Source organism: Taudactylus pleione, unplaced genomic scaffold (genome assembly GCF_031769625.1).
Source record: "Taudactylus pleione unplaced genomic scaffold, aTauple2 ptg000065l, whole genome shotgun sequence".
NCBI classification, from domain to species: domain Eukaryota; kingdom Metazoa; phylum Chordata; class Amphibia; order Anura; family Myobatrachidae; genus Taudactylus; species Taudactylus pleione.
The window spans coordinates 10383593-10395839 of NW_028284467.1; positions in this window are offsets into that span (position 1 = coordinate 10383593).

Genomic DNA, 12247 nt, shown 5'->3' on the forward strand with positions numbered 1-12247 from the left:
GTAAGGACACCCGGCGGCTGTGCAGACAACTGCGCACCCTTGACTGTAAAGCAGAGATCTTGTCCTCCGTCACGAAGATCCTTTGCTGTCCCGAGTCCAATAAGGCTCCAAGATGCAGAATCCTCCGAGACGGGATTAGAGTGGACTTCTGCCAGTTGATTAGCCAGCCGTGCCGTTGCAGCAGTGCAATGGTCAGGTCCAAGTGGTGTAACAGGAGCTCTGGAGATCCTGCCACCAATAACAGGTCGTCCAAGTACGGCAACATGCGGACTCCTTGCAGCCGCAGAGAAGCCGCCATGACCGCCATAGCGTCCTGTATGTCCAATGACACCATGTAGTCCCCAGGTTCCAGCGCCAGAATGATGGACCGTAGGGTCTCCATCCGAAACTTCGGGACCCGCAAAGACTTGTTGAGTGCTTTGAGGTTGAGAATCGGACGATATGACCCATTGGGTTTCTGTACCAAAAATAGATTTGAATAGAAACCCTGGCCCCTCTGGGAGAATGGAACAGGCACTATAACTCCAGCCTGGAGCATAGTGTGCAATACCTTCCGCAGCTCTGTAGCCTTGTTCCGGTCTGATGGTAGACCCGTGGTGAAGAATCGAGCCGGGGGTCTGTGCCGGAAGGAGAGGGCGTACCCGTGAGAGACCACCTCCAGAACCCAAGTGTCTGTCGTAGTGAACGACCAACACCGGGAGAACTGCAGCAGGCGGCCTCCCACCCTGGGATCCCCCAAGGGGAGACCCGGACCGTCAGGCCGCAGGCTTGTCATCTGGCTTGGGGGCCGGACGTCTGGTACTCCATGCCTGTTTCCGGGGCTTGACCGATTTCTTAGGGCCAGCCTGACGAGGAAACGACTGTGGTTTGGGCCTGCCCTGGGCCCTAGATGACCGAAAGGACGATGGTCCAGAACCAGAAGGAGCAGCGGCCGACGGGAGACAAGCAGATTTGGCTGCCGCCAGCGTGGCCACAATCTTATCCAGATCCGGACCGAAGAGAACTTCTCCGGTAAACGGCAACGCTTCCAGACCTTTCTTGGATCTGCGTCCGCCTTCCAGGATCGCAGCCACAAGGTGCGACGAGCAGCTACCGCTGCTGAAGAAATTCTAGACACCAGAGTACTAATGTCTAGAGCCGCCTCGTTGATGTAGGTGGCCGAATCACGGAGATTGCCAATCAACTCCGCCTGTTCGGCCGGACAGTCGGATTCAAAAGAAGCCTCTAATGAATCCGCCCAGCGCTCCATCGCTCTGGCAACCCAGCAAATGGCCATAGCCGGCCGTGCTGCCCCCCCTGCAAGGGAATAAGCGGACTTCAGGCAGATTTCTACCTTGCGGTCCGTAGCATCCTTAAGGGAGGACATGGATGGCATCGGCAATGTGGCACTACGGACAAGACGGGTCACGTGAGAATCCACCTGTGGAGGGGATTCCCACTTAGCAAAATAATTATCCGCGAACGGATAAGCCACCGCCAGGCGTCTCTGCGGCTGGTATCTTTTGCCAGGTTGTTTCCACGCCTCCTCTAAATGGTCCACCAACTGACCCGAAAGAGGAAAGACTGTGGCATCGCCCTTCACATCTTTGAAAAAGGCATACTTACATTTAGCCGCTGGGGGAACTTCGTCCTCAATCACCAAGGCTGTGCGGACCGCCCGAATAAGTTCAGGAATATATACTTTGGAATTAGCATCAGCGTCCTTAGTATGGAAAGGTTCCTGATCGTAAGGATCCAGAATCTCCCCATCATCAGACGTCCCTTCGTCATCCTCATAAGGAGCGGACAGAGACGCCACCGGCCTTTTATGAGGCCGCATCACAGACTCCCCTTGCAACACATCCGACAAGTGCTGTACAGAACTCGTCAGGGAGTTAACCCACGCTGGCTCCTGAGAACCCGGGAGCGGGGAAATAGGGAGACTGTGGGGTACCACCAATTGTCGTGGGAACCCCTGCATGGGTGACGACACCACAGACTGCTGGGACAAACCCATCGGAGTAAACGCGGGCTGCGGAGCTAACTGGCCCACTAAAGCTGTTAACGCCTGAGCGAAACAAGCCCAGGGCGGCTCCTGTACCGGTGCTGTAACCGTAATAGGCCGCGCCATGGACAAACACTGCCGGCAAAGGCCCTCCGCGCTACCCTCCCCCTCCGCTAACGGTACTTTGCACGTGGTACACTGTAGCCGGAGGGGAAAATCACTTTCAGACATGATGGCACCACGTATGTGACCTCTCTCACCAATTAAGTATTAAATAGGCGAGAGACCACCCTGCAGCACCGCACCGCAAGGGCTTTAGCAGAAAGAACAGGGACAGTAATAAAGCTGACAGTTTAGAGAAGAAAAGTTACAGGCAGCGCTAGCACAGCCACATACAATGCAGAGAAATAACAATTCCTGCACTAACCGCGCTGATCACTCAACTACACAGACACAGGGCCTGGTAGGACACAGCGCTGCATACACAGACCTGAGCCACAGCGGAGGAGAGGTATGCGGGGGGACCCAGACCACGATGCTTCCTTCCAGACTTCCAGCAGCGTTCACCATGCGTTGCAGAGAAGATGGCCGCCGAGGAGCAGAGAGAAGCTGGCCTGGGGGAGGAGCGCTGACACAGGACCAGTCAGCACAGTGCAGAGAGGGCTGTGTGCAGCGGGGGAGGCGCCGGCTGTGAGACAGGGAAGGCGCGCTCCCCTGGCATGCATTTAACCCCTAGGACGCCGCAGCGCTACCGCTCTGCTGCGGTCCGCTGTCCCAGGGGGTAGTGGAAGCGCAGGTTGGTCGCCTGGCTCCACGCTGCAGCCAGTCCCCAGGGAGCCCCCTGCCTGGGGACTTAGGACCATGTGATCAGCGGGGACCCACCGCGGGACCCCGCTGCTTACCTCTGTCCCCTTTGAATCCGGCCATGGTCCGGAGCATCTGGGGTCACCGCTAGCTGTGACCCCAGACGCCCACCAGCATCCCCGGATCAGTACCGGCGTTCTGGTACCGGCGGGGTGTAGGGAAGACAGCATGGACGTCAGGACTGACTGTCCATGCTGTTCATCCAGATGTGCAGCCACAGCTGCATGAAGAAAAAGCTTCAGGGGCTCTTCTAGCCCCCACTCCAACAGGTGCACCCGACTCCGGCCGGGCACCAAACTAAACTGAGGTGCCTTGGCCCGGGGGCGGGGTATAGGAGGGGGACCTAGTGCATCCTGGGAGGCTGAAAGCTTAACTCTTTGGTGCCCTGCGACTGACGTCACACCTATACCCCAAGGTATCCTGTGGATACCCTATGGACCCTGAAGTAGAAAAAGAGTATATCAAGAGTTAAAAACTTTAGTTATCTTCATATCGGCATTTGTTGGAATGATGGCCTCATTATTAAGTAGCATTTTTAACTTTTGATATACTTCTTTTTTTTCAAGAAGTTTTGTGCTGGTCTCTGGTATCTGCACTGGAATATATATATATATATATATATATATATGTCCAGCAAGACCCGGCAGTCACCAGTCCGTGAAAGTAACTGGGCTCCGGTGCCCTCCTGGAGGATATTGCTTCCCCACAAATAGTCCACAATCCACAGAGGCGGCACTCAAGAGACTTCAGTATATGGTGAACAAAAGACCCACTGCGGGGTAACATTTAATGTAACATACAGGTCAACGTTTCGAGGACCGTATCCCCTTTCTCAAGACAGCATGATGAAGTCTCTGAGTGCCGCCTCTGTGGATTGTGGTATATATATTATATTTTTAAAAAAAAATCACATATGTGGACCATCTCCCAACCTTGCAAATCCTGCATTTGTCCCTGGTTATATACTTAATTTAGCAAGCTAAGGCACATCTGAAGTATAGAAGAAACACTATAACTGTAGTTTCAGCTGCATTTGGACTTCAACCCATACTCAGCATCTTAAAAAAAAAAACGTGGCTAAAACATCAGGTTGGGTATATGGTGCCAACATTCATGTTGACTTTGATAAATTGTCAACATGATTAGAATGTCAACAAAACAGTGTATCCTGGTGCAGCGGTTACCTACATGGTAGTGGATGCCGAGCGGCGTCTTCTAGGTCCAACAGTCATGTGTTTGTGACTTATGGAAGTAATCCAGCGGTTCTGGTGGTGAATAACGCCAACCCCTAACCCTCGCCCTTTTGCCTAAATGTTGTAATTTCAACAATGTTAACATAACTGTTGACATGAGGACTGCATTACTATATGCTGTTATACATGAGATCAGTTGCGGAATGCATTGCATCCAAAATTCGATGCTTGATCCATCCCACCCTGCATTCCAAAACATCTGCTTCTCCTTCTCTGCCCTGCACTACATGGGGAAAATATTGAGTGGGAAGGAACAGTTGATCCAACTATCCCACTACTTAAGCAGAAAATAGAACCCATACAGTCAATTTGTGTGCATAGCTTTCATTTTCCGTGTTCCCAGTATATTCTGTACCTTGTTTACCATTTCTACTAATGGGTCTGAGCAGTCTCTATATTGCTGCCTCTACGCTCTTCCTCCCCAACCCACTTACCTCACTGCCTGCTGCACCACCTCTTCATTCTCCCTTATCCATTTCTTCTTAGTCCCCCCTTTCTACCCCTCATGTACCAATTATCTACATATGTTCTATCCGCCCCCACACTTCACATATGGTCCATATCAACCTGCTCCCCTCCCTGACCCGCATTCTCTTGTCACAATACACCCTTTATCTATAAGTCTTACCTCACTTCTATTGCAGTTTATCACAGATATTTCTTCCAAAGCCTGGGGCCCACTCTATATCTACTTTCCACTCCTAAATGTACCCCCACCTGCATAGCTGCAACATATCAGCCTTATCCACATCTCCCACTCTATCTTGCATTCTCTGGCATGCAATATGTCTGCACCAGACTAGCTGCCATTCACATGCATTGCTCCTCCTCTCACAGCTTCCTTTGCAGCTCTCTTCTATGGAGGACCCTTTTTTTCCTCACATGACCTAGCAGACAAGACGATGGTTGGTCATCCAATTGTCTCCCTGTTGTACCTTCTGGGTCATTTACCATATACCTGCCCAAGTGATCTCAATATCACTATTGATTACTCTGCCAACGTGAGCTTCTTACTATTTTCCTATTTTGGACTCTACTACGTAGTGTAATAGTCATTCCTTTGACTTGGTTTTCTCCTACCTCCTTTTTGTTTCAATTCACCCTTTACAGCCAAAAAACAACCAATTTTTTGAAGCTCTTGACCATGTCCTCTAGTCATTACTCCTATCACTAATGTCAACTTCTAATGACTACACTCTCACTTCAGCCTTAGACATGACAGCTTTGCATCCGCTCACAGCCTCCATTGCTCTAGACAATAGGTTCTCAAACTCAGGGCCTGATTCAGAGCCGGACGCTATTTGCGCTCGCTCGTTCAGAAAAAGGTGCCGGCTATTTAAATTGAGCGCTCGCTCTTTGCGGTCTGTTGACGCCTCTATGTCTGAGCGAGCGAGCGAAGGAAACATGCGCTTGCTATTTTGTAAAGACGCCCCATGGCCGTTCGCATCATACGTCATCTCCGCCATTTATTAGATTAATCGAGTACATCGAAAGGCTTCTGAACTGCTCGCAGTGCTTGTGGTAGGATTTTCCTGCCGCAATCATGCGAACAGTTCAGGCTAAGAGACAACCAAGTGACGTGGCCGATGACGCTGCTTTGTTAATTATGCACACCCTTAAAACGCCCGTTTTGACCGTTTGGCACACACCTGCGTTCGGATCTCCACTCTCCGTTTTCAAGCACCTTTCCCTGTTACCACCCACAAACGCCTCATCCTGTCACTCAAATTAGCAGGCACTCGCTATTTTGCGAACACACGATTTCCGACCGCAATGACTGGTTGGCGCATGCGCATTACAACCCATACGCATATGTGCGAACATCGCTCGGGGCGAACGAGCGGCTCTGAATCAGGCCCTCAGTCCTCAGAACCCCAAACAGTGCAGGTTTTTCAGGTCTCCTAAAAAAAATAAAAAAATCTCAAGTGAAATAATTAGCTCTGCCTATGGATCTTTTAAAATGTATCAGCGAGTTATGACAACACCTGTGCATGTGCTCAGTGACCTGGAAAATGAGGTCCATGAATTGAGGACCACTGCCCTAAACCTCAGCCGGGGTACTGCAAGCTGACCCATTATCTGCACAACTTCTCCCGTACTGAGTGCTACAGGAGGAAATGTCACTGTAGAGTGGAATTCCTACACTTTTGTTTAAATACTTTGGCATGCAGCTCTATACTCTCACCAAACAGATATTAAGTTAGTTATTTTCACTTACTTGTCCAAACCATTGGCTCTGTCGATCTTAACAGCCTTCAACTTTGCCACCCACTTTAGCACAAAAGTAGTCACTATCTGGCAGGACGGATTGAGTATGAGTGTTCGACAATCAAAATGTCGACACACACAGAACTGGGACAGTGTCAGGTTGAAGACATAATGAGCACTTTAACAGTGGCAGCTTTACAACTTCAAGCATGATGCTAAAGCATCAGGTTTGAAGTTGTAAAACACACTTAAAATACACATTTGTAACAGGTCAACATTGTGGGCTCAACATGACACTGTGCCCATACTGAGTGTCAACATTTTGATTGTCAAAATCAGAAGTGCATGTCTGTCAGTCTATCTTCTGCCAGGTCCTGCTTTAATCACATTTCCCCCTCCCTATTTAAGTGGCTTATTTCTAACAGTCACACAAGCTTTGTCTTCTTACTCACTCCCTGACCCAGAACAGGTTTTCATTCCCTTCACTCCAGCAAGACTACCCTCTCCCAAAGTACCCAAAAATCTTCTATTTGCTATATCTATGAGTTACTACTTCTCTCTCTACCCCCAACTTCACCTCCCATGATATACACTGGTTTCTTCTTAGGGATCCACAGGGATACCATGGGGGATATTATAGTTGGAAGACCAGGCACCAAACAGTTAAAGCTTTGGCTCCCAGAATGCCCCGGATCCTCCTCCATATATACCCCGCCCCTAGCCATAGGACTTCAGTTTGTTGTTTGGTGCGGCAGGATTCAGACACACTTTTGTAAGCATTTATTTTAAGTTTTTTTAGTTGGCAGTATCAAGTGCCTGTATTAAGACACATGAACTGCGACTCCATCTACCTCAGCCGGGCCACAACATCAGTATTTGTGCTGGTAATTTTGGCAGGTCGTGGCTGAGTTTAGCTAGCAGCGATGCTGGGACCTGAACTGCACCGGATGCTCGGACATGTCAGGTAAGGCGATTCTTCGCTTACGGGGAATTGCGTACAGCAGGCCTTGCTTCTGGTGTCAGAGACGCACCAGAAGATGCAGCAGTCAGGGCCCGGGATTGTCCGCATCCTTACACCAGCCGGGGCCCTATCGTCTGACGCTGGGGATCGGCAGCAGACGCTACCTGCTGCCACAAGGCCAGTGTACCCGGTTGGTTAAAGCAGCTTAGGGGAGGTAGGCACTCCACCAGCAGCCCCTCTCCTGACCCAATCCCTACGAACGCTTTTACACATCTAAGTTGCTCCACCTACCCTCCACGTGTATGAGACGCTCAGAGTCCACGCAGTGCACCCGGTAGCTGTTGGTCTCAGGAGGATCTGGGTCAGTCTCCCTGTATACCGCTCCCTTGGTTAAGGTATACGGTGCTCTATATCCTACCATTCCTTTGCGTTGCTGTAGTTGATTTAGAGCGGATTGTAATTATATTACAAATGCATTGTATGTGACTGTTTGCTAGCTGCTGTATTGGCATGGTCTTTAATTTCTGTCTGCCAGTTATAACTATCACTCTTTTCTCTCCATCCTCTTGGGGTGGGAGTTTCTTTATAAATACGCCACATTCATGAAGATATTTGTGAGGGTAGTCACTTTGCATTGTTAGCATATATACTGTACGTATAAAGGTAAGTATAAAGGGAAACAGGAGTTCAGGTTTTATTTATCACTGCTATTGCTGCAGTTGACCCTCAACTACCAGGATGGTAGGGGTTAAATTGTACTTCACATTTACTTGTGAAGACTGAGCTGCCGACCCGCTCTCTCCTAATAAGTTGAAGACGCTCAGCTGCAATTGATCATGGAAATGTCTGTTGAGGGGAGATTTGGGCTCTGAGTATACCTTTCTCCTAGGACCAAGGTATATAGCACTGAAATCCTACCAACTTTAGTGTTTGTATAAGGCAGGGTTAGACAATGGTGTCTGCCTGGCCACTTTGAGAGTGCAGGTTTCTGCACGGTCAGTCTGGTAGATTGCTTCATTACCAGATGTCAGAATTTTTTTCCAAGGACTTCTGCGAGTTCAGCCTCCTTTTGTTCCACCGGTAGCACCGTAGGATTTGTCTTTGGTTCTTAAGGGGTTGCAAGCTTCCCCATTTGAACCTTTAGACTCTGTAGATTTGAAGTGATTGACAGGAAAGACATTTTCTTCTTGCTAGCTCTTCTGCTCACAGAGTCTCTGATTCGGTAGTGCTCTTTTGTCGCTCCCCATTTTTGAGTCTTCACCAGGACAAAGCTGTTCTTCGTACAAGGGAGGGTTACCTTTCTAAAGGTAGTGTCCAGTTTTCATATAAATGAAGAAATTGTTGTTCCAGCTTTTCAGGCGCCAGACCTTTCTGTAGGTGAAGCATCCCTGGATGTAGTTCGTGCTCTCCGTATTTATGTGGAGCGTACAAACTGTAAAGGTGCGTACACACGGAGTGCTAAAACTGAACGATAACAATATGGTTCATTTTTATATACTTACCAACCTATCAACGACCAACGATGCGTGTTCCCGCATGGACGATAAAAGATATTTTATCGTTCATGCATGCAGGCCAACTTGGACGAGATCATCAACTTTGCCTGTTCAGAGATGTGGCAGGATGACTTCACTGAAAGAGATCTTTCAAGTTGTTGGTGTTACAGATCGTACTGTGTGTATGCACCATTTGAAAATCAGATTCTTTTTGCATTATATGGTTTTCACAAACAAGGATGGCAAGCTAATAAGCAGACTCTGGTGAGATGGCTACGCATGACTCTCAGGTGTACACACAGCCCGATATTCCCGTCCCATGCACGGTGACAGCACATTCTACTCTGTCTGTAGGGCCATCGTGGGCATTCAGTCGTGGTGCCTCTGCTGAACAATTGTGCAAGGCTGCCATGTGGTCTTCTGTCCACACTTTTCTTAGGTTTTATGCAGATACTTCTACCTCCCAGGATGCTTCCTTTGGGCGACAATTCTCCTTTCTGTTCAATTGCATCCCCCACCCTAGGGGAACTGCTTGAGGACATCCCCGTAAATCCCTCTGGACACCGAAGTAACAGAGTTATGGTAGACTTCCCTAGATAACTCCTTTTCTTCAAGGTCCATAGGGTCCACAGGGTACCTATCCTGACGCACCTGGCTTAATTGGGTGATTTTCTTTTGGTCACAGATTCCCTCATCTTCTGTAAGAGTTTTTCTGGTGTACAATTGCTCTTCCTTCTCCTCCCTTTAGGCCTAGTTAACTAAACTGAAGTCCTATAGCTAGGTGTGGGGTATATATGGAGGAGGACCCAGGGCATACTGGGAGCGAAAGCTTTAACTGTTTGGTGCCTGGTCTTCCAACCATAATATCCCCCATGGTATCCCTGTGGACCTCAAAGAAAAGGAGTTATCTAGGCAAGTCTACCATAATGGTGCGTACACACTACACGATATGCTCCCTGAGCGATATAGTGTAGTGTGTCCCCGGCAGGCTGTGCTCAATGTCGTTCATGACATTGAGCACGGCCGCTGAACGATATCATTAACGATATCGTTCAGCGCCGGGCTCTCTCCCCCATTCCCCAACATGCAGCAACCTGACGAGGTCATCAGATTGTCGGAAACGACCAGCGGGAGTGCGCATCGCTGGTCGTTTCCGACATAAAAGTGCACGATCTGTGCACGATTACTTAGCGATTGCACGATTACGATGTCGTAATCGTGCAGTCGCTCAGTAATATCGCCCAGTGTGTACCCACCATAACTCTGTCTCACAAAGCGTTGTCTTCAGTCATCTGCTTTTCTCATTCTACACCACCTGCTTTAGAGAAAAAAAAATTCTACACCTTCAGTCTCCAGTACCACGAATACACCAACCTCTACACTTCTCTCATGCATTTTGTGTCCAGTCACCTGAGATATTCTTTTGTATGTTCCTGTCACAACACGATCTAAAAGCATGTTATTCTCAACACCAAACTTATCTTTCCTCCTTCTACACTCTCCAGCCCACCCCACATCTCTCATTGAGGACACCACCACTTTGTTCCTCTTGCCTCAACCCTCATTTCCTTCCCATATGCATTGTCTTACAGACTTGCCATTACCACCTTCAAAATAAGTCTCAACTGGACTACTGTAACCTCCTACTGTCTGGCCTCCCTCTCATCAGTCTCTATCCAATTCAATTCACCCTCCATGGTGCAATGAGACTGATATTAATCTCTTGCTGCTCCCTTTCTACCTCTTCCTTCTGTCACTAGATCCTTCGAGAATATAATTCAATTGCCTCAGCCCACCTACATCTCGGACATCATCTCTCTTAGGGCGAGATGCACTAAATGGAACATGCGATAAAAAAAAACTAGTTTCCAGAGTTCTACAGCATTTTTCCATATGCACTAATGCATGGCCGCTGGGAGTTCCAAAAGCTAGCATTACCCTATAGAAGCCTATGGGCTTCTACCGCATGGCACTGGTATGAGGGATCCGATCGGATCACTCCCAGAATGCCCCGCGGCCGTCCGAGTCACTCTGCACAGATGGACTCCCGGGTCATAAACCCGGACGTCCACAGGGCTGCGAGGATTGCAAAGGACAGCACTTATCGGAAGCGCTGTCCTTTGTGCTAATGATCGCATAGGTTAGTGCATATGCGATCAGTAGGGATACGGTATGTGGTGTAAGTACTGCACTATGTTAGTGCATCCTGCCCTTAATGCTATGCATCTCTCTCTCTGCCACGGACCAGACCCTCAACTTCACGGACAATAGCCTCCGCCTCTGCCGCCTCCCCCCCCCTCACTCACCACAAAGAAAATTGACTAGAAATTCCAGTCTCACACACAGGCCCAGAGTGAGATTGTAAACTCACAAGCCCTCTTGTTATCCGCACCAACCTCATGTAATTCTTGATACTATTAGTATCTGTACCTTGCCTATTTTGGCTTATGCATAATTTTTTTTGCATTTATACTTGTAGGTCTAACAAGTCAAATCTAGACCTAGAAGTTTTATGTTTTTTATTATTTTTTTTAAGTCTGTACCAGCTATGAGAATCTGAAGGTGCATACATACTAGAAATGCTTTCAGGCAGGGGGAATGTAGCCTGGTCAGATATTTCTTAGAAATCATGGCTCTTTATGTACAACTCATTATCATTACATGCAGGTGTACACACCTTTATGGGGTTTGAAAGGCTCTCTTTTGTCTGCTGTAATTTTCCAGAGCTACTAGTCTGGCTAAACAATAACATTAGACCTGCCCCTTATTAGGATTAGCAAACAAATAGGCTCAGTATGCACATTAGCTTTTGTAAATCATGCAAGTGCAAGGCTAAGAGGCCTATCAAATAATATTTGCAGGATATTCCCCGAAAACACCCATTTTTTGGGGGGATACCTAACAAATATTAAGTAACTCAAATGTACCATGGAAGGCCCACAGCAGATCTCCATGTCTCCCCTGGCCCCCTCCATTCCCGACAGCAGCCCCATCATAGGTTAGGAGCTGCAAAGCTGTCAGATTTACCAAGCTCCGGAACATGAAGTTGGCATTGTAGCCTATTCACTACATTTTGCAAACCATACCTGAAGAGGGTTCCTCCAGAACTTCCCTAGCAATGGCCACCGCACATGTGCAGGAGCCCCAAAAGAGGAGTAAAGAGAGTCCCTGAATTGTATAGCAATACATTTTGGTGGTATATAATTTCTTATAGCCACAAATAGCGTCGATAACAAATTACAACTATCTGGTCCAAAACCAGATAATTGACAAATATGCCAGTCACCACAGCCTAGATCGCACATATGATCAAAGCCAAGACCATCTCTGGGGCAAATGTTATTTAGTCACATGAGTAACTGCATAAGGGATATGCAATGCATGCTGGATTAGATTTGTGATGCACTCTGGATATACATATGTGCGGGATACATACACAAGTCATCAGTTTGCAACATTATTCTGCAAGATCATTAACATT